This window comes from Paroedura picta, chromosome 9 (genome assembly GCF_049243985.1).
Source record: "Paroedura picta isolate Pp20150507F chromosome 9, Ppicta_v3.0, whole genome shotgun sequence".
Classification (NCBI taxonomy): domain Eukaryota; kingdom Metazoa; phylum Chordata; class Lepidosauria; order Squamata; family Gekkonidae; genus Paroedura; species Paroedura picta.
In genome coordinates, this window is record NC_135377.1 from 7,486,751 (window position 1) to 7,510,180 (window position 23,430).

The 23,430-nt window shown below is 48.4% G+C and overlaps 1 protein-coding gene across 1 annotated transcript in view; it reads left to right on the top strand.

Annotated features, from left to right (window-relative positions):
* Positions 1-23,430, top strand: part of ST3GAL1 (ST3 beta-galactoside alpha-2,3-sialyltransferase 1) — a 100,440-nt gene that overhangs the window by 28,864 nt on the left and 48,146 nt on the right. The window contains exon 2 of the mRNA XM_077351453.1: positions 13,229-13,313. The gene's annotated coding sequence lies outside the window, so the exon portion shown is untranslated. The remainder of the gene's footprint in view (positions 1-13,228; positions 13,314-23,430) is intronic.

Genomic DNA, 23,430 nt, shown 5'->3' on the forward strand with positions numbered 1-23,430 from the left:
ATACAATTGCTTTAAAAAAAACAAAAAAACCCACACGCCAGTGCAAGAGAGAAACAGGAATAAGACTGCAGGCCACCCAGACGGTTATTAAACATCCCTGGCTCGGTGAGATGTAGGTAGTAAGGAAAGAAGGCAGGGCGCTTGTCCTGTTCAAGGCACTGAGTCTTGTAGTCAAGAGCAAAAACGAGGTTTGTCCCGCAGGGTTATGAGTGTGTTTGCATGTGTGACGTAATATACTTTCAATCCACTTCTGGTCCAGTTTGCAACTGAATTTGACTGGGTGAACAGGCAGCGTCCGCTTGCAAACCGTCACTGGAGTGGATTGAAGCAGCATTATTTAGCAGAGGGTGAAAGTGTCCTTTCCTGGAGATTTTCTCCGTCTTGATCTTCTTAAAGCCACACGGAACAGGCAGAGAAGCTATCGGAAGAGAAGGGAGCATGGAATATGAGTCGGACGCATCTCCTAGCAGGGTGGCCAAACTGTGGCTCTCCAGATGGACTACAGTTGCCATAATGCATAATGCTGGCAAGGGCTCATGGTATTTGCCACAGTTTGGCCAAACCACCTCTGTTCTCCTCTTGCATTGACCTGCATATCCCAGACTAGCCGGATCTCATGAGATCTCAGAAGCTAACCCTGGTTAATACCTGTTTGGGAGGCCACCTAGGGTGCATTGAGTTCCAGTGACAGCATTGTGCCTGGCCTGATGCCCACACTAATCCTCAGAGGATGCTGGCATTCCGTTTCTCATGTCTTTTCTTGTAAACATGCCTTATTCTTCTGTCCTGAAAATGCAACATGGTCTTTTTTGGGCTGCCCCCTTCTGCTCCCCTGCTTTGTTTCTGTCAGGAGTGGTTTTTACTCAAGGATTTGTAAAATTGTGGCTGGGTAAGATTTGCATCTGGGGCTGGGCAGGATTTCACCTGGGCCTTCCATGCAGAGGTGGGGAATGGCAAAGTACCTCTGAATGTCTCTTGCACTGAAAACTCCATCAGTTTGCTGTGACTTGACAGCATGCTCCATCACCATGATTTTGACCAGGCCTGGGTTGTTCCATTCTCTCTCCCCCCCCCCCCCAATACAAATGAATCAGCAATGCTCTTTTCGTGGTCCTGTTGGTTTCCTTGTGAAGTGGAAGTTTCCAGAGAATTCCTGGAGTATGGTGAGACTCGTTCATGTGTCCACAATGTTCGGATTTTGGGGTTCTGATCATTGGCCAGTCGATTACTCTGCCGAGGAAGCTTTATTTACCAGGCAGTCTCCCAAGCTGTCTTGGATCCGTGGCTCGCCTCTGTGATTTCCGTGTCTCCCTTGGTCTGTTTCATCTTACCCCTGTTGACAGTCGTTTCCACCCCCGGGTTGATTCTGCTTAGCACCCTTTGGAACCAGCTGCTCAACAGTTTGAAAAGTCATCTGGGAAGTCATGTGCGGCTTGCAATGGAAAGGATAAGATGCATTTCTTTTGAATTGATCCTTTAAGGGCCCTGCTGCCAATGTTCCAAGTCTGCAGTTTTCTGCCAGCAATGCTAAGTGGCTGAATTGCTTTCCAATCATTGCATGCATTGAGTTCCAGTGACAGCATTGTGCCTGGCCTGATGCCCACACTAATCCTGAGAGGACGCTGGCATTCCGTTTCTCATGTCTTTTCTTGTAAACATGCCTTATTCTTCTGTCCTGAAAATGCAACATGGTCATTTTTGGGCTGCCCCCTTCTGCTCCCCTGCTTTGTTTCTGTCAGGAGTGGTTTTTGCTCAAGGATTTGTAAAATTGTGGCTGGGTAAGATTTGCATCTGGGCCTGGGCAGGATTTCACCTGGGCCTTCCAGGCACAGACCTGAAATGCCTCTACAGAAAACTTCACCGGACTTTTAAAACCAGCCCAAACTTCCAGCTGGGCCAGTTCTCCCAAGGGAGGTTGTTTCCTCCACAACAAAGCGTAGGCTCCCTGCTTCTCTCCTGTTTTGTGTTTAAACACTGCTTTGTCAACGGGGCTTCCGCCCAGATGGAAATTCTCTCTTTATTAGCCGGCTGTCACATCCATTTGTGAACAGTCGAACCCAGCCTGCGACACAGCCGTCAAAATCAATTTACTGATCTCCCCTCCTCGCTGCCATCAGCGCCCGTCACCGATTTTTCTTCTCGCTCCTGGCCCACCCCCACGCTCTTCCTGCCTGATTGCCGCTTGCAGCGGGCTGCAGACTAACATTCGGGGAAGGCGCAGTGACAATTTGGTCGTCTCGAGACACCTGGAGCTAAAGCATCTGCTTTCCCTGTGCCCTTTTGTATGGCTGGATCTTTGCTTCTTTGCTGTGGATGGATCATCTTCTTCATGTTATATGCGCTTCCGCTTGTTATATGTCAACTGCCCTGAGCCAAAAGGGAGGGTGGTATGGAAATATAATCGATAAACAAACAAATGAATGAATATTGGTTGCCAATTGCGGCCCAGATTAGGTTCAAGGTCTTGGTGTTGACCTTTAAGGCCCTTCACGGCCTGGGACCCACATACCTGAGGGACCGTCCTCTACCCTATGTCCCCTGCAGGGCCTTGTGCTCTACAGGCAACAACTTATTGATTGTTCCCGGCCCCAGGGATGCTCGTCTTGCCTAGACCAGGGCCAGGGACTTTCTGGTCCTGGCCCCTACGGGGTGGAATGAGCTCCCGGAGGAGCTGTGGGCCCTTGGAGAGCTCACCATGTTCTGTAGGGCATGCAAAACAGAGCTCTTCTGCCAGGTTTATGGTTAGGGCCAGTATTAGAGCATGTGGCATGCCCCCCCCCCTTTACTGTACCTTTATTCTTCTACTAGGCTTCAAAACCCGCACCTAAGAGTGGGCTTTGAAAGGGGGGGGGCGCGGAGGCCTCTCTGTTGTTAGGCCCTAATCCAGGGATGCCCAACCATGGCTCAATGGATCCCTTTCCCCTCTATCCTGCCTGAATGGACCCGGACATAAGCTATTCCCGGCACTGCCCCATATGCAGGGAAACAGCTGCTTCCCTTCACCTGGGAGGCCGTGCTCTTGTGCGGTTACCATGCCAGGGAAACGGGGCAGAGTCTGGATGTCTACTCCTGCCTTAAACCAGCTCCTTCATGTTCCCTCACGGTGCTCCTCAGGTGTAGCAGGGAGGCGTGGCCAACTGACATCACGTCTGGCCCAGTTTCCGGACTGCTCAAATCCGAAAACATATTTCAGGAGCTCCTCCATGGTCAATATGTTGAAAAAGGCTGCCCCAAACAATGGTTTACCAAAATCCAGCCTGAGTTTCACCACTTTTGTCCATCGGTTGGTATAGAAATGGTGTTGAGAGGCAACTAGGTGTGGCGGTTAAGAGGGGAAGCCTGTAATCTGGGGAACTGAGGTCCCCCCTCGGCCTCCACAGGCAGCCGGTTGGTGACTTTGGACCAGTCACAGTTCTCTCAGAGCTCTCTCGGCCCCACCCACTTCATAGGGTGTCTGTTGTGGGGAGAGGAAGAGAAGGCCATTGGAAGCTACCTTGAGATTCCTTCAGGTAGCAAAAAGCAGGGTGCAAAAAGCCAGCTCTTCTTATGTGAACTTAGGCAGATTGTCAGTGGGTAGGCAGGAAGGGTTGTGTCCGTGCTTGGTTCTTGTGGCCCTTTCTTGCATGGCCTGAGAAATTCCTCCAAGCCAGCCTGGCCAGGGATTCTGTGTATGTGTGTGTGTGTGTGTGGGGGGGGGGGTCATCTGGGCATGAAATTGGGGTCACTGTAGAGAGGTAGGTAATTAAGAGTTTCCTGCATTCTGCAGGGCGTTGAACTAGATTACCCTAGAGGTCCATTCCGGCTCTATGATTCTGTGATTCTCGTCTTCCTCTTCACCTGTTCTGAAGTTCCCTGGAAAATGGGCCCCTGTTGCAATGAACTGTGTTTCCTTTTGCTGTTTGCTCTTGAAGCTCTGTACCCACGCAAGAGATCATTGGCAGGTGTATGTAAGGAATTATTGGCAGAAAGCCTGGCCAAAAAGTTTTCGCATTCCAACAGGGCCTAAATCCATGGCAGCTGACATTAAATATTTGATGTGTGAGCTCCAGGCCAGAGTTGAGCAAAAAGTCAAAAGTCTTACCAAGGTAAAATATTTAGTGAGCTGGACAACCTGGTTTACAGCTAATGGCTTCTTTTCCCTTCTCCTAGGCCTGCCCAGAAACTTAATAGGTAGCCTTGACTACCAGGTAGATGCTCTACATTCTCTGGACAGATTCTTGGGTTTGACTTTAGGCCAGTCACAGTTCTCTCAGAGCTAGGCTGACCATGTGTCCCCTTTTGAAGGGGACAAAACCCCTTTCCCCACATTTCCTGGCTGTCCCCTCATTATAACAAAAACGTCAGTTTTATCTCCTTCTTAATAAATGGCATATACTAGCTGTGGTGTTAGGTTTTGGGTTTTGTTTTGCCTTCTGGATGAAATCTTGAGACAATGAGGGCTGTGTTAGTTATAAGACCAAGCAGTGTCACAGAGACATTTTATGATAAGGTGTCGAAAGACCGAAATCTGCGGTGTAAGATGATTTCATCGGAGAAATATTCGTGGTATGATCCTGGCAAAAACCAGCCCCCCTCTACTACATCCCCCTAAATATTTGTATGGGTTCTGTCACTGAGGAATAATGGTAAGCTTGGGATCTCGCACCCCTACCCCCCCCCCATTCTCCCCCAGTGGGCACCTGGGAAGGCTACTTGAAAGCCACAGGGGGCACTGGGGCACGTGGAGTTCCAAGAATGATCTTTCCGCTGCATTGTTCGAAAAGGAAATATCACGTTGCCACTGTGGCCGTGAGGGGAGAGGCCGAAAACTCTGCCCCCTGTGGTGTTTCGCCAACGAAAAGAGGGGTGTTTCCATGTGGAAAACCCTCCATAATTCCTGCTTCAGTAGACAAGGGCCCATTCCGCACACATAGGATAATGCACTTTCAATGTGCTTTGGCAGCTGGACTTTCCTGTGCAGAACAGGAAAATCTACTTCTAAAGTGCATTGAAAGTGCATTATCTATTGTGTGCAGAATAGGCCAAGGTAGATTGCCTCTCATGCAAGGGAAATCTTGGCCCTGTGGAAGCTTTGAAAACATTTGACTGCTGCCATGTAATGGCCGAACCAAAGAGTCTAGCGCTAGATTAAGAACAGGCCAAAAGTCTGGCTCGCTTCCCATAGAAGCGTTTAGTTATAAGTAACGGGGAGATACCTTCTGAGGGAGACATAGTTAGGCTAACCTCTGTAGAGGGTCAACTAGGAATTGGGTGACATCGAGCTGCTGGTTGCCTGCTTGTCTACAGTTTATTAGTCTCCCTGCAGTTTCTCCCAGTTGCTTTTCTTCAACCTCGCAAAGACGAGACTTTCAAACGCTTGCCTAGAGTTCCCTACAGAAGCTGTGCTGCGGGATCACGAGGGATCACTTCGACGGCCACGATATCCTTTTGATTCTCCCAATTAATATGGAAGAACTCTTGCACATTTTCCGTCTGAAGAAGCGAGCCGGGACTCACAAAAGCTCATCTCCTGCTGGAATTTTTTGTGAGCCTTTAAGGTTCTACGGATCTCTTGCTCGTTTCTGTCTGATGAAGTGAACGGTGATTTACACTGCCAAAAATTTTGGGAGTCCAGTAAGGCAGTTTTTCTCAATTTGGGGGAGGGGGGATTTAATTTTTTAAAATTATTTTTATTTTATGTATTTGGTTTTTAGGCCACCCCTCTCCACAATGGTCTAGGGGTGGCTTAGAACAGTTCCATTAAAATCCCAACTACATATAAAACTTAACGAGTCATTTGTTAAAACAACCATAAGTCTTTGAAAGGACCTGGGCTAGCTTTGGGCAGGTTGACCCATCCCCTCCTAGAACGGCCAATGGTGGCCCAAGATGGGGTGGGATGGGGCAGGATCTTGGCCATACAAACTTTTGAAGGCTGAGGCTCCCCTGACCTATTGGTGGCAGCTGGAGTCCAGGGTGGTAGATCCTCTTGGGGCTGGTTGGGTACAGGAGAGAGTTGTTTCTCTTTTTTTACTCTGGGAGAAAGGGATGATGTCACTTCCAGGGATGTGGCAGGGGTGTGACATCACTTCCTGCTTACCTCGAATCCTGCACAAATTTTCAGGGATTTTCAGGGCAGTCAGAAACTTAGATTAGGGCAGATTAGATTTATGGTAATACGGCTTCAAACCACCTACAAAACCCACGCCACTTACAAAACCATAATCGTGCAAATCATGGCAATGTACATATGTCCAACAATCAAAACTCATATAAAACATTTAAAACATAGTCAAAAGCTTGACAGAAGGCTGCTGTAACGGGCTGGTCTTTTCTACTGAGGTGAAGGGAGCATCTTGGATTCTCTCCCCTCCCCCAGGTCTCCTTGGAACTCTGTCTTTCTGTTCTAAATAATCCCCCCCCCTCCGAATATCTGAGCAACTTATTTTAATTCGCCACCTGATGAACCTGCCTGGATTTGAAGTTACCTCGGACTTTGCAGGTGTGAACACGTACTGTCTCCCATGAGCTGGGATGCACGTAACTCCCTGTCACTTGAATGAAGAGCTCTGCGGGGGTCCGGGAGAAGAAAATGGGACCCCCTTGACATACGTTGCGAAACTGAGGGCTATAATTTGAGTCAGCCAGCAGGCTCCTCTGGCAAGAGCCCGTAGGAGGAATTAATTATCATATTGTGGCAGAGCGGAGAGTCCGCTGACATGAGCTGAAATAGCTCTCGTGAAGCAAGCTGAAAGGAGGTTTTTTAGCAACGCTGTCCCTTTTGGGTGGCATGCCTCAAATTGGGTCGTCCTGGAGGCATGGTGAGGCTCAGACAAGGGCCTGTGGTTGCCAGTCTCCAGCGGGGAGCTGGAGATCTGCCAGGGTGTCTGTTGTGGGGAGAGGAATGGGAAGGTGAGTGTAAGCCGCTTTGAGCCTCCTTCGGGTAGGGAAAAGCGGCATATAAGAACCAACTCTTCTTCTTCTTCAATTCCAGCGAATTGCCTGACAACAAAGATCCGTTCCCCTGGAAAAAATGGCTGCTTTGGAGGGTGGGCTGCATAACATTCTACCCCATGGAATTTCCTCCCCATGCTCTCCCTTCAAATCTCCAGTAATCTGCCAACTACAAGGTGGCAACTCTGCCCACTGCCACCCAAACAGGAGATCCCTGTAGGCCAGGGGTGGCCAAGCAGTGCCTCTCCAGACGTCCGTGGACAGGGGCTCATGGGAATTGTAGTTCTTGGACATTCTGAAGAGCCACAGTTTGGCCACCTGTGCAGTAGGCTTACCAGCTATGGATTTGGAAGTCCCCAGAGCTTTGAGGGTAGAGTTTGGTTGATGGGGTTTTGGGAGGGGGAGGAACCTTAGCGGGGTATCAGGCCATTTTCTCCAGAATGGAAGGAATGTTTTCAATTAATGCCTAATGCATAAATAAGCCATGCATGGTATTTGAAGATCATTTGTACTTGCAGGGTTACCAGGTGGTGGTGGTGGGGGAGTAGGTTTGCCAGATTAAGGCTGGGAAACTCCTGGAGACTTGGGGGTGGGGTATGGGAAGGACAGGGATCCCAGCAGGTTACAATGCCATGGCATCCACCCTCTAAGGCAGTGGTCCCCAACCCCCGGTCCGGGGATCGGTGCCGGTCCGTAGATCAGTGGGTACCAGGCCGCGGCTTCTCCTCGTTGGCCTCCCTCGCTGCTGCCTCGGGGGGCTGCCCTGCCACTCTGCCACTGGCTCACCTTTGGTGCTCTCCAGCAGCCTCCATGGCTGGGGCTCCCCCTCGGCGTGGCACTGTGCAACTGCTGCTGGCAGCGCCCCCCAGCGGGCGGCGGGAAGTCAGGGGCACTGGCAGGAAGGTTGGGAACCACTGCTCTAAGGCATCCAAATTTTCCTGGGGAACTGCTCTCTGTAGTCTGGAGATGAGTTGTACTTCCAGGGTAATGAAAGAAAACTTAATGTAATAATAACAACAACTTGTACTAATTTATTAGTATCCACCTGCCCCATTCGGTTGGTTCCAGGGGGTAACAACAGGCCTATACGAGAGATTAGTTTACGTTGATAAGCAGTTTTCAAATGCACTAAGCAGATGGGGCCTGTGACTCCAGGGGTTTTAAACTGGCCGGTTTTCTGCATTCTGTCATGATAAACACCATTTGCCAGCTGGGTTTGGGTCTGAGTGTAGCAAAGCGGCCGCCCAAACAATCCGACACGGGGGCACAGGACGAGTCAGCTTGCCTCTCCGAGTGAGTCCAAAGCGTAGGGATGCCAGCAGCGGCTGAAGGGATATTTTTCATGGTTTCTTTAGGCTGATCCTGCATTGAGCAGTGAGTTGGACTGGGTGGCCCGGATGGCCTTGTCCAGCTCTGTGACTTTATGATTCTGTGATTAATTCAACCCACCGTTTCGTCTCGTCAAGATCTTTAATTAGACATGGCTGTATCTGGTATGCTGGAAACCGCCTCAAGCCGGTTTGCAGTATCAAATTATATTATTGTTTGGAAATTTTAATAACAGTTTTTTAAAACCGAGTTTTAAGGTTTGTTGGTTTCGCGTACATCTTACGCAACGATCTGATTCTTGCAACCTTTAAGAAAGATTCCCAGATATTCTAAAACTCCCAATATTATTTATTTGCTTCATTTATATGCCACTTTTCTTCCTCATGGGAACCCACACCAGCGTATCTGTTGTCTTAGAATCATAGAATTGGAAGGGACCTCCTGGGTCATCTAGTCCAACCCCCTGCATTATGCAGGACACTCACATCCCAATCGCTCATCCACTGTCACCTGCCACCCTCTTGAGCCTTCACAGAATCAGCCTCTCCGTCAGATGGCTCTCCAGCCTCTGTTTAAAAACCTCCAAAGATGGAGAACCCACCACCTCCCGAGGAAGCCTGTTCCACTGAGAAACTGCTCTAACTGTCAGGAACTACTTCCAGATGTTGAGACCGAATTTCTTTCGAATTAATTTCATCTCATTGCTTCTGGTCCGTCCCTCCAGGGCAAGAGAGAACAACTTTGCTCCATCCTCTAAATACTTGAAGATGGTTATCAGATCCCCTCTCAGTTGTCTCCTCTCTAGGCCAGGGGTAGTCAAATTGCGGCCCTCCAGATGTCCATGGACTACAATTCCCAGAAGCCCCTGCCAGCATTCGCTGGCAGGGGCTTCTGGGAATTGTAGTCCATGGACATCTGGAGGGCCGCAGTTTGACTACCCCTGCTCTAGGCTAAACAGACCAAGCTCCCCCAACCTTTCTTCATATGTCTTGGTCTCCAAACCCCTCACCATCTTTGTTGCCCTCCTCTGGACACGCTCCAGTTTCTCTACATCCCTCTTCAACTGCGGTGCCCAAAACTTATTCCCTGTCTTATTCTCACAACAACCCTGTGAGGTACTCAGCTGAGAATCTGTGACTGGCTCAAGGTCACCCAGTAGGCTTCTGAGGCAGAGGTCCAGTTTGAGCCCAGGGCCTCACCGATCCTGCACTCTAACCACTAACAGAACATTGGCTCATTCAACAAAGATTCTCTGCGTAAACGGCTACTGAGATGGCTGCCTAAAACCGAATTAGTCTCTCCTTTTCCCCTCCCCACAGTCCCGGGGGAGAGAGAACCTCCCATGCTTGACTACTACATCTGCCGCTGAGAGGCCAACCTCAGTTGCCCAACTGGGTGAGCCTGTCAGCTGGAACAACAGCGACAAACCCTCAGGTAGCTTTTCCAGGTCATCGATCTAAAGAAGATCCCTCTGCCTGCCTCTCTCTTTCCGCCACTTTTATGGGGAAAGCAAAAGGGTCGCCGTGCTGCTCACTTGTCGCAAAATGAAACAAAAGTCTAGGGGCCGCTCGAAGGCTAACACAATTATTTCAGTGTGAGTTTCCGTGAGTCAGAGATCACCCGCTTGCTCTCTGTGTTCCGCTCCTCGCCTAGTATTTCAGCTTCTGCAGTCCCCTTTTAAAAAGGAAATCGGCTTCGAATTCAAAGCTTGTCGGTCAGGTCCTGTTGAGCACTTTTTTAAAACCCTGACCTCGTTTCCAGATGCTCAAGTGGCATTCGTGATCCTCCCTGCCTCTGTTTTATCCTCACGCCAGCCCTGCGAGGTGGGTTAGGCAGAGAGAGCAGGACTGGCCCTAGATTTGCCAGAGATCTCCCAAAATAACTGATATTGAGACTATGCAAATCACCTGTATATTTATTATTTAAAACCTTTATTCCCGGAGAAAAGGGCAGCTTTGGAAGGTGGACTGCATGGCGTTACACCCTACCAAGGTTTCTCCTCTCTCTTAACGCAGCTCTCCCAGGCTCCGCCCTCAAATTTCCTGGTATTTCCAAACTTGGAGTTAGCATCTCTATTCAAAGCAGAGGCTCGTAACTTGCTTGACAGGCCTAGTCTCTTTCTCCACAATGGAAACCGTAAAGCAGGGGTAATTAACTTGTGGTCCTCCAGATGTCCATGAACTACAATTCCCATGAGCACCTGCCAGCATTTGTAGTCCATGGACATCAGGAGGACCACAGGTTGACTACCCCTGTCGTAAAGGATCAATTAGTTGATTGGCTCCCGCATCTTGCTTCCACGGTCAGTTCTCTGAAGTGGCATGTCACCACTTCTGGGATTCCTCGAAGCCTGAAAAATATCTCCTGGAGGAAATGGCTGGAGGGCCAATTCTGTAACATTATACTCTCAGGAGGCTCCTCCCCTTCCCGAACTCCGCCTGTCATAGGCTCCACCCCCAAATCCCCAGCAATTCCACAAACACATGGGCCATGCAAAGAGGGAATACTTGTCCCTCTTCTATAAGCTTCTAGAGCAGGGGTAGTCAAACTGCGGCCCTCCAGATGTCCATGGACTACAATTCCCAGGAGCCCCCTGCCAGCAAATGCTGGCAGGGGGCTCCTGGGAATTGTAGTTCATGGACATCTGGAGGGCTGCAGTTTGACTTACCCCTGTTCTAGAGGAAATTGCCGTCCCAAGCCAGAGACTGCCTGACTTTTTCAGCTCTTCTTTCCTCCCTCTGTCCAGGGGCGAGGCTCTAAAGCAGAAACAGATAAGGGAGCAATCCTGCTCAAATTTATCAGCTTATCTAAGGGGGGAAATGTACAAGAGAAATATATCGTGTATATTCACAAGATATACAAACTGTGGTGCATCTGGCGTCAGGCGTTAAATATTTGAAGTTTGGCGTTAAAACGTTTAAAGTGTTGCTAAGACACACAAAAAAACAATTCTCCACAAAGTTCGGCATTGGGTAACCATGATAAGGTTCTGGCAAGAAATACTGAATTTAATTAAGGCTGTAACAGGATGTGATCTGAAAGTTTTCTCTGGGAACCTGTCAAGAAGAGAGAAAACAGATGAGGAAATTGTTGCGGACTGAACATTTACCGAAATCTGTATCTTATCGGGGAGGTGGAAGGACTTTCATTTAATGAAGCAGCAAACAAAATGTAAAATGCCACACAATGGGAAAGATGAATATTACCCCTGAAGGTTAGGTTATAAATTCGCAAATCAATAAATAGATTGAGAATATAGGTCCTTTTTTGTCAAGTATTGGTCCAATAAATTTCAGAATGATGTACACATTATGCATTTTCAGTGTTCTCGATAAACTATTGGAGATATTTCATATTCGCAGCTCAGTTAATTAACAAAATAACACCAACAACAGATACATGGGAGGAATATTTAGGGTTGCCAATCTGCAGGTGGTACCTGGAAACTTCCTGCTATGACGATTGATTTCCAGGCAACCAAGTTCAAGCTCATTGAGAGGCCGGGCTCTATGACATTATACTCTGCTGAAGAATTGTCCAGCCCCCATAATTCATCTGGAGAAAGTGGCCATTTTGGAAGCTGGTCTCTGTGACATCATGCCCCAAACTCCGCCCTCTTCAGGCTCCACTGCCAAAATCTCTGTGGATTTCCTAATCTACAGCTGGCAACTTTAGTGAAGTTAGAATGTCCACTTTTAAAAATATCTGTTTCTCTTGAGAGGGAAGGTTGTGTGAACATTGCTGTCAGCATAAACACAGTCCACAAGGCAAGAATTGCTAAATGAGGGCATAGCACTTTAAATTCCCACACAGGATAAATAACACTGGTTTGAATCTCAACCTCAGACTCCCTGCCCACACAATTTTGTGTGTGTGTGTGGTACAGTTGGGTCACAGCCAACTTAGGACAACCTAAGCATGGGGCTATCAAGGCTAGTTGTAGGGGTGTGCATTTGACTGATTCGAGCAGAAAAATACCTTATTGGTGTTTTACAGGTATTAATTCAGTGGTATTTTTTTTTTATTTTTCGCTAATTTTTCCAGCTATCGAAATGGCCTAGTCCAAAAAAATCCTGAAAATATTTGCGATTTTTCAGGGCTGCTGAATACGGTGTTTAAACGGAATGAGATCCTTTTAAATGTCTCGGAGTTTACTCCAAGTTGCCACTTCAGCCTAAATCACGTTGAAATGAAATTCAATTTTGTTTGTCTTAAAGATTACACTGGATTTAGGCTTTAAACGCCTTGGATCCATGGAGCCCAAAAATTCGGCATTCCCGAATTTTTCCCGAATTTGCATACCATGCTAGTATTGGGGTTCAGGAATATCGGGAAATACCAATATTTTAGGTTCAGTATGCCCCAATCTGAACAATACCTGAACACTATTGAGAAGCAGAGTCTTGCCTTCCTCTGCAGAGTCTTCTTCAAGGTCTCTCTTGCTAATATTGACTCCATTCGGACACCTTGCGCATGCCATAGTCTCGTATGTGCAAAAGATTACAGTAACAACAAAACAAAGATGCTATTAGCCCCTCCCTCCAAAAGCCTCTAAATCCTATTTCATATCATCCTTACCTGAAGCATATTTTTACATTTTTTTCTTTGCTTTTGGGATCTATACCAAACCGAGTACTGAAATATCAGGCTTAAGAGAGCCAGTTTGGTGTAGTGGTTAGGAGTGCGGACTTCTAATCTGGCATGCCAGGTTCGATTCTGCGCTCCCCCACATGCAGCCAGCTGGGTGACCTTGGGCTCCCCACGGCACTGATAAAACTGTTCTGACCGGGCAGTGATATCAGGGCTCTCTCAGCCTCACCCACCCCACAGGGTGTCTGTTGTGGGGAGAGGAATGGGAAGGCGACTGTAAGCCGCTTTGAGCCTCCTTCGGGTAGGGAAAAGTGGCATATAAGAACCAACTCTTCTTCTTCTTCTTAATTTTATTTGTGTTTTTCCTGTCTTTCAGAACAGGCCACAATCCAGCAGCGATGCACGGAGAAGGAGGGAAAGCCTGAATCTACACCTTCTGGATGCTGCAATTTATGCTCGTGGTATGTGCCTGGAATGAAAGAAATGTGCTCTACCTTCCATGTGCAAACACATGGGCACTGAAGCATGTGCAAGACGTTTGCTTATTTATTAGAGTTTGCTTGCTTTCCTGGCATTTTCGAAGTGGCTTATGATAAACACACAAAAGGGAGAGAGAGCAGGGCAGAAACACGTTAAAGACTGTCTAAAGCTGCTATAATAAACCACGGCAACCGCAGTTTCACAAAACGGAGTTCATATATATAAACTGAGGATGCATCTTTGAAACTAGACGAACGGCACTTGCTCTAAATCAGACTGAGGGAACAAATTCAAGCTTGTTAAATACATAAAAAGTGACTCGGCTAGATTAAGTAATAAAATGCAGTGTGGCAGGTAGAATAGTCTAGCACAGCCTTTTAAAACCTTTTGGCCATGGAGGAGACCCTGAAATAATTTTTCTGGCTTCCAGGAGGCCTGGAAGTGATGTCATCTGGTCATGCCGCCCAGGAATTACTTGTCACTGGAAATGACATCACTACCCACGTTAATAGGCAGGCAACTTGCCCTGCCTCAAACTCCTGCCTGCAGCCTGGCTTGAAGCCTCCAGTGCAGAAACGGTCTGGGTGACCTAGGGCCAGTCATTTTCTCACTCGAATGTCCCTCAGAGAGTTGTTGTGAGGACAAAATCAATACTACGTACTCAATATGGCATATTTCTTCTTTTCTACAAATTTGTCACAGAGTGTATCATATTCTTGGGGGTTTCCCTTTTCGATACTTCTCAGCTGTACTTTGTATGTTTGATGGAAGAGCTCCAAGATCTTCCCACAGTATTCTACCACCGATGGACTTGTGAGCATTACGGTTTTATCCCTCTAGTCATTGATGCATCTGTTTCGATGGGTGCTTCCACACATGCTAAATAATGCACTTTGCAACTAGATCTTGCCATGCGATATGGCAAAATCTTCTTGCAAATGGTGGCTGAAGTGGATTGAACGTGCTTGATTAAGATGTATGGAAACAACTGGTATGTTTGCGTATTTCATTAATTGTTGCAGGAGGGGTGTGTGTGTGTGTATCTTTGTGTGTTTTAAAACTTACACAGCCAGGTGTTAACACTGAAGCTTCTGTCTCGAGACCCGGCTGCGTAGTTTTCAGGAAAGTGGGATATAAAACCCAATGCTTTGTCTTCTTTTTCCTTCCCCTAAAACCTGCTGGGTGACGTTGGGCCAGTCCCAGTTCTCTCAGAACTCTCTCAACCCCACTTATCTCACGAGGTGTGGGAAGAGGAGGGGAAGATGATTGTGAGCTGCTCGGAGACTCTTTAGGGATATAAAAAACAACCCTTCACCAGTTTGGTGTAGTGGTTAGGAGTGTGGACTTCTAATCTGGCGAGTCAGGTTCGATTCCACCCTCTCCCACATGCAGCCAGCTGGGTGACCTTGGGCTAGTCACAGCACTGATAAAGCTGTTCTGACCAAGCAGTGATATCAGGGCTCTCTCAGCTTCACCCACCACTGTTGTGGGGAGAGGAAAGGGAAGGCGACTGTAAGCCACTTTGAGACGGGTAGAGAAAAGTGGCATATAAGAACCAATTCTTCTTCTTCTTCTTCTTCTTCTTCTTCTTCTTCTTCTTCTTCTTCTTCTTCTTCGGGAAATTTTGCTCTGCACCTTCCCACCCCGCCCTCTCAAAAACTTCATTCATGGTCCATTTTTGTCATACCAAAAACGCCACTGTGGCATTCTGATTCTACCCTCCTGTGCGGTAAATCATCACTATTGTCACTTCAGAGACTGGAACGGCCTTGATCCGCCGCTTATCATGTGCTGAGGAGGAAATCAGCTCACAGACTTCACGGCCCTCTTGATGCAGCAGCCACAGCCGAACGGTCGATTTTCTCCCTTCCTTCTACCGGAGTCTGGCTTTGTGAGAAGCCACCCTGCAACATTGGCCAGTGCTTTTTGAAACGGAGCCCTGCGTTTCAGATTTGCCCGCAGAGAGTGTGGGCTGCCGCCGGGAAGAAAATGGTCCCGGAGGCCTTTGCGTAGATCCACTGAAGATTTCTGCCCTTGGAAGATGACTTGGCCTCTTGCCCTCTTTCGCTCCAGCCCAAGATGCCTTTTTAAGTGCTCCTTCTGGGAGAAGGCCTCGGGAACAGCGTGGAGGAGCCGGAGGTCTGAAGCAGAAAGGGGGAATCGGCACTAACCCCTCCCATCCATCTGCAGAAAGCCTTTCTAAAATCTAAGCCAACGTGTCCCTTGAAGAAAAAAAAGAGTCCTTTTTTATACTCAGTTTCTTATAACCTGAAAGAGCCTCAAAGCGGCTGACGATGGCCTTCCTTCCTTCTCCCCACCGCAGACACCCTGCGAGGTAGGTGGGGCTGAGAGAGCTCTGAGAGAACTGTGACTGGCCCAGAATCACCCGGCTGGCTGCATGTGGAGGAATGGGGAATCAAACCCGGTTCTCCAGATTAGAGGCCGCCCCTCTTAACCCCACACAGTTTCCTCAGGCTGTAATAGTTAGATATGGTCCAACATTACAGATCCCACCACCACCTTGATTTTTAAGGAAGATTCAAGGACATTGTGGTATAGTGGTTAATCTTGAGAGCCAAGTTTATTCCCCACTTCCCCACATGCAGCCTGTTCTCGGTGTCCTCGGGCCAGTCACTGTTCTCTCAGAGCTCTCTCAGCCCCACCTGACTTACAAGGTGTCTGTTGTGGGGAGAGGACGGGATCATAATCCCCTAGGGGAGTCAGTGTAGTGTAGTGGTTAAGTGTGGTGAACTCTGTTCTGGAGAACTGAGTTTGATTCCCCACTCCTTCACATGCAGCCAGCTGGGTGACCTTGGGCCAGTCACAGTTCTCTCAGAGCTCTCTCAGCCTCACCTTCCTCACAGGATGTCCATTGTGGGGAGAGGAAGGGAATATGATTGTAAGCTCTTTGAGACTCCTCTGTGTACTTAAAATGAGGTACAAAGAAACAACTCCTCTACCTTTTCCTCTTCTTTTTCTTCCTGTTTCTTCTCTCTCTCTCTCTCTCTCTCTCTCTGTTTTTCTTCGTCTTGTTCTGCTTGCCTGTCTAGAACAGGGGTAGTCAAACTGCGGCCCTCCAGATGTCCATAGACTGCAATTCCCAAGAGCCCCCTGCCAGCAGGGGGCTCTTGGGAATTGTAGTCCATGGACATCTGGAGGGCCGCAGTTTGACTACCCCTGGTCTAGAAGGACAGAGGCCGCAGCCCTGATCTCTGGCCAGTTTGGGAAGCCCTAGCGAGGCCCTGGTCTTTTCTACTTCACCCTTTTATATTATTCATTCACTAAATGTCTTCGTTTTCTCCTGAGAATAGGGGGAGAGTCGAAAATTGCAGCTGCTTAAATTATGCAATGGAAAGATTGCATATTTCAAAACATCTGGCTCCCGCCGATGGGCTCCTAGCTTTCAAGCGCCAGGTCGCAATTGCGTTACGAAACTGTTCTGTGTGCACGAGTGTCTTCAAAGGCACCGATAGTCTTGTTAATGTTTGATTTAATCTTGAAATAGGGCTACCAGGAACCCTCGGCCCCCAATGAGAGTTTTATTTGGGGGGGGAGGAGGAAGAGTTGCCAGATCCAGTTTAGGAAACTCTTAGAGATTTGAGGATGGAGGCTGAGGAGGACAGGGACCTTCCTGCATTACGCACGGGGTTGGACTAGATGACCCTGGAGGCCCCTTCAAACTCTAATGCAATGATTCAGTGGGGTGCAATGCCCTAGAGTCCACCCTCCAAAGCATCTATGTCCTCCAGGGGAACTGATCTCTGTAGTCTGGAGAGACAGCATGGTGTAGTGCAGGGGTAGTCAACCTGTGGTCCTCCAGATGTCCATGGACTACAATTCCCATGAGCCCCTGCCAGCATTTGCTGGCAGGGGCTCATGCGAATTGTAGACCATGGACATCTGGAGGACCACAGGTTGACTACCCCTGTGGTTAGGAGTGCGGACTTCTAATCTGGCGAGCTGGATATGATTCCCTGTTTCTCCTCCACACGTAGCCAGCTGGGTGACCTTGGGCTCACTACAGCACTGATAAAGAAGTAATCTCAGGGCTCTCTCAGCCTCCCCTTCCTCACAGGGTGTCTGTTGTGGGGAGAGGAAAGGGAAAGCAAATGTAAGCCACTTTGAGGCTCCTTCGGGTAGAGAAAAGCGGCATCTAGGAACCAATTCTTCTTCTTCTTCAGTAATCTCAGGGCTCTCTCAGCCTCACCTCCCTCACAGGGTGTCTGTTGTGGGGAGAGGAAAGGGAAGGCGACTGTGAGCCGCTTTGAGACTCCTTCAGGTAGAGAGAGTGGCATATAAGAACCAGCTCTTCTTCTTCTAATTCTAATTCTAGGGGATCCCCTGGCCCCACCTGGAGGCTGGCATCCCTATCTGTAAAACTGACTAAGGTGGGCACTTTTAATTCATGGAGGATTCCCCCTCCCCCTTCTACTAGCAGAGAGAAGAGGGTATCGAAATGTTTCATAGTCTATGTGGAAAGTCACCGTAAGCTCTGTGGCCCGTGATTCATAAATGTGTTTGTTTGCTTTAAATCAAATTGGATTTTGGGAGCTCAATTTCGTTCAGGAGTAACTGCTGGTCTTGGGCGGTGAGGACAGCAAAACCTTTAAATGGTCCCGCCCATCCCCTTTGTGCTTCAGTTCTCGTCCAGCTGGAACGTTTTAAAGTGATGTGTGTACGAGTGTCGGAATGGAAATGGGGCTCAAGTTGTGACACAGCTTTCTGAAAAAGTAGCAGAACAGTTTTTATGGCCCCCCATGTTTACTACTCAAAGGAGTCTCAAAGTGGCCTGCAATCGCCCACCCTTCCTTTCCCCACCACAGACACCCTGTGAGGTGGGTGAGGCTGAGAGAGCCCTGATACTACTGAAGGAGAAGAAGAAGAGTTGGTTCTAATATGCCGTTTTTCTCTCCCAGAAGGAGTCTCAAACCAGTTTAGATTCACCTACCCTTTCCTCTCCCCACAACAGACACCCTGTGAGGTGGATGAGGCTAAGAGAGCTCTGAGATGACTGAAGAAGAAGAGCTGGTTCTTATATGCCGCTTTTCTCTCCAGAAGGAGTCTCAAAGTGTCTTCCAGTCACCTTCCCTTTCCTCTCCCCACAACAGACCCCGCCTATTAGGACGTGCAAGGTGGTGAAAAATCTAGAAAGTGAAGCTCTAACCCACACGTATTGCATATAAGAATGTCTAATGTGGCGCGCACATGGTGAAATATTGTTTCAAAGCCTTCACCCTCAGTGCTGCCCGACTCTCTTCTTCTGCTTAGCGGATGAGGTTGGTGATTAATCTAGTGTGCTGTGGAAACCAGTTCTTTGTATCTTTCAGTAATCCACTTTCCTGGCCTTTGTCAGATCCACCCTCCTTTCTGGTAGATGCAGATTTGTGCAGATGCAAATTAGTTGTAGAGCTGGCAGCATTTTAGTGGTGTTTGTTCTGAGAAACATCTGCCTTTTGAAGATGTTTCGCGGAACGCTAGTTGTGCTCTCCCCTGTAAAGCCGTCTGGGGAAGCAAGAAGTTGGCAGAAGGATTTGGTTCCACATGCCCAGGCTGTCCTGCATCAAGGGAAACACAGATGTGCTTGCAGAGATCTATCGATAATTTGACCTCGGGACCATCTGCACGCAAGGTATGTGGTCTGCCGCTGAGCTAGAACCATGCATTTTTTGAAAAAGAGGCTGGTTGTAGGTAGGCCTGGGTATCTCCCGGAATAACAACTAACCTCTAGACCAGGGGTAGTCAAACTGCGGCCCTCTAGATGTCCATGGACTACAATTCCCAGGAGCCCCTGCCAGCAAAAGCTGGCAGGGACTCCTGGGAATTGTAGTCCATGGACATCTGGAGGGCCACAGTTTGACTACCCCTGCTCTAGACAGAAGAGATCAGTTCTTCTGGAGAAAGGGGCTGCATTGAAGGGTGGACTGTGTGACTTTGTGCCCCACAGAGGTCCCTCCCCTCCTCTCCCCAGATTGCACCCTCCCCAGGCTCTATCTCCAAGATCTTCCAGGTATGCCCCAACCCAGAGCAGGCAAACCTAGCTGGTTCCACGGGGATGTTTTTCTCCATTCTGGCAACTTTTCCGCTGCACCTTTGTACTTTGTTTTCACATGACCTTGTCCTCCATTCCGGCACAAATGGTGAACAGCCTGTTTCCCCCCCCCCCCACTTAAAATTCAGCTTTAGAAAAGAAAGAACAAAAACTAAATTCCCCTCCCCCACAGGTATTTGGTACTGTTATGACAAACTTTTTTTCCCCTGCGTCTGGAAGGGAGGGATGCCTTGTCTCTGAATGGAAGGAAATGCTCCTTTGGCAGACTTCTGCATTTTCACAGTGTTGACACAATTAGGGCTGGGCGTGGGGGTGGGGAAATTAGTACAGATCGGGGGCTTCCTGGTTCGGGATGTCGATTTAGGAACAGCTGCCGGATTGCTGATCTTTGGGGATCAGCTGTTTGGCGGCGATGGAGATGGCAGGAACCATCTGCTCCCCTCGGCACAAGGCCACCAAACAGCTGATTGTGGTGGGGTCTTGAAATGTCTCCCTGCCAACCCCTTCAAAACTGCATAGACCAGGCTCTGCAAAGCGAGGGGGGCTGGGGGAAATCAGCATTGATCTGAGTACTTTTGAGCTTATCTGTGTCAAATCATCCAACAGTATGAAATACACACGCACGCAAATAATGAAATTGAATAACAAATAAAAAAAGATAGAATTGTTTTTTTTTTCCAGGCCAATGCAGCTACCCGCTTGAATCTATACTATTCCTTGAATGAAAGGAAATGGTCCGTTTTTGCTGATTTCCTCTGCATCTCCACAGTGCTCTCTCTCATGCACACAAATAATGAAAAATGTTGGGAGAGGTTTTTAATGGGGGGAGGAGTCAGAGCGACATCTTAGCACTGTGAATCAGAACAATACAATCCCCTGCCCTCTCATTTAGCATTTGAAAAGTTCCTGGAAGGTTCGTTCTAAAGTTGCCAGGTTCTTTCTTGGTGTAGTGGTTAAGAGTGGCAGGTTGTAATCTGGTGAGTCGGGTTTTGCTTCCCTGCTCCTCCACATGCAGCCAGCTGGGTGACCTTGGGCTAGTCACAGTCCTGATAGTGCTGTTCTCACAGTACAGTTCTATCAGGTTCTCTTTCTCACCTGCCTCACAGGGTGTCTGTTTCGCAGACAGGGAGCTGCTTTGAGACTCCTTCAGGCAATGAAAAGCAGGGTATAAAAACCACCCACCTTCTTCTTTTGGTTAACCTACGGGGGATTGGTGTGTGTGTGTGTGCGGGGGGGGGGGAGCTTTACCAGTAGAAAAAATTGAAAGAGGAAAGCCTAGGCTTTGTTGTCAGTGTGAAACTGGAAGTCACTTATTGACCTTAGAGGTTGAAAAGCAGAATATGCTAAATGTTAAAATACAAATATTCATCACTATTCATGTGCACATATAAGATTTTAAAAACATCAGCATTAATCAAATGAGAACAAGATGCAATTTAATAAAGATAAGTGTAAAGTTCTACATCTGGGTCAGAAAAATGAAAAGCATGCCTACTGGATGGGGGATACGCTTCTAGGTAAATACAACGATATAGGCTAGATATCAGGAAAAAGTTTTTCACAGTCAGAGTAGTCCAGCAGTGGAATAGGCTGCCTAAGGAGGTGGTGAGCTCCCCCTCACTGGCAGTCTCCAAGCAAAGGTTGGATATACACTTTTCTTGGATGCTTTAGGATGCTTAGGGCTGATCCTGCATTGAGCAGGGGGTTGGACTAGCAAATAATAGATCTTCTCGCCAGTGGTCAGTTTAGATTTAAACTGAGCCGCATCCGGCAGACGGGATCCAGCCATGCGTAAACTATGATCCTGCCTAAGACCTCAAGCTCGGTTCTCATCAGGTCTACAGACACAACTGTTCCTAGCTGGTATGCACAAGTTGAGTTGTTTTGTTCCCTCTTTCGTTGTGCTCATCATCACTCTAGAGACTTTGGGGTGACTTCTTGTAATGGTGGAGGACTCTATGGTAAAACCAACTTCTGCCGTAGAGTTTTTTGCCCACATACCAGAGTGCCACCTGGAAGTTGCTGGCATGATGATGTCACTTCCCGTATGACACCATCTTCTTTCTACTGGTAAGTCCCGCACCAGCGGGGCAGGGCAAAACCAGAAGAGGCTGGCAAACTTTCCCCTTACTTCAAGCACCTGGAAGCCACTGATATTTTCCGTGTTCCATGACAGGACAGCCGTTTTTTTGTTTGTTTGTTTGATTTTTTGCCATCAAGTCACAGCCAGATTAGGGTGACCCCCGAGGGCTTCCAAGGCAAGGGACCTCCAGAGCTGGTTTGCCCTTGCCTCTCTTTGCACAGTGACCCTGGACTTCCATGGTGGCCTCCCATCCGAAGACTAACCAGGACCAATCCTTCTTAGCTTCCAAGATCTGATGAGGCTCGCCCGGGCCATCTGGGTCAGAGGGGAACAGCCGGTACCTTGCAGCAGTTAATGTTACCAAAGAGTGTAAATATTGCTCCATTCTTGAGCAAAAAGTGGGCGGAGATTCATGACAATCTGTTCCCCAGAGAGCTCTTTGATTGAGCAATTCCAGCCAGCGAAAGATCCCTGGCCCCACGGAAATTCACCTGCCTGATGGAATGAGCTCCCGAGCAAGATCAGGGCCTTGTTGGAACTACCTGAGTTCTGCAGGGCTTGCAAGATGGAGCGCTTCTGCCGGGCCTGCAGTTGAGACCAACTAAATAGATAAAGAGCTAGTTAACAACTATAGCAATATCAGTCCTCCCTCCTGCCATCGTGGGGTGGTCACCGGTTTGTGTGAAATGCTCCTCCAACGCTGCATTTTGAAGGGGAGCCAGCGTGGAGTTAAGAGCAGTTAAGAGTGGCGGCTTCGAATCTGGCGAGCCGGGTTGGATTCCACGTCCCTCCACATGCAGCCAGCTGGGTGACCTTGGGCCAGTCACAGTCCTGATAGTGCTGTTCTCACAGAGTCGTCCTGTCAGAGTTGTCCCAGCCTTATCTAACTTACAGGGTGTCTGTTGGTGGGGAGAGGAAGGGAAGGCAACTGTAAGCTGCTTTGAGATTCATTCAGGCAGTGAAGAGTGGCGGTATAAAACCCTTCTTCTTTCTTCCTGCCCTGTTTCCACCATCCAGCTCCTACCCCCATATGTCATAAAGGGCAATACTATGGCATGGATTACTGGGCAGAGCAGTAGGGTATCAATGATGGAATTAATAATATCAAAAAGGAAGGCATTTGCCCAGACAAAACCATTGGCGTGTCCCAGCCCAGCCCAAATTCCAATTGGTCTTTACTCTGCTGACCAAACTAATTACAGAACGGTGCAAATTTCCCCCTTGTTTCTAATCCCCACGTCTCCTCTCATGGAACACTCAAGACCAAAGTCCAGCAGCTTGGCCCCTTCTCCCAAAGCCGATTTATTTCCATCCGAAACGGCTCGAGTTATTTAACCAACCTGACCCAGCTTAGTCCGGATCAATTCCTTTCCTTTTTTTTTTTTTAATCAGGTGCCTCTGAAATCTTCAAGGTGTTTCGGAGCCATGGCTCTTATTAAAAAGTTTATTTCTGGACTCTCTCCCTTTCTGGCTCTGCGCTTGACGGGCTCGACCGGCTCCAGCTGGCTTGCTCCACGGCTGCTCTCTTTTTTTCCGAAAGAGGAGAAAGCTGGGGAAGGAGAATTTGAGCCGCTAGCCGGATGAGCTAATTTATGGAGTCGCCAAACAAGTCCCGGAGCCGTAAGGTGTCCTGGAACACCTCAGAGATCAGTCCCACAAGAAACATTCTGGAGAGGTTATATCTTCGTGCAGCTTGTGTCCCGCTGACAAGGTTCTCTGCTGCGCCGTTCATCCAGCTCCTCTTTCGTTTCCTTCCCCCCGTTGGCGTAAGTTGCAAAGGATTCTGGGAAGTGGTCCAAAACACCCTCGCCGTTTGCACAAGGCACTGGCCAGACCTGCTGGGCTTGGCTCCGTCTTTACGGCTGAAAACACGGCCGCTGCACAAGCTGGCCAGGTATTCGAGCTCTTTTCTCCCCCCAATCTCCCCCCATTTCTTTCTTTCTCTCTCCCCCCCCCCGCCTTTCGA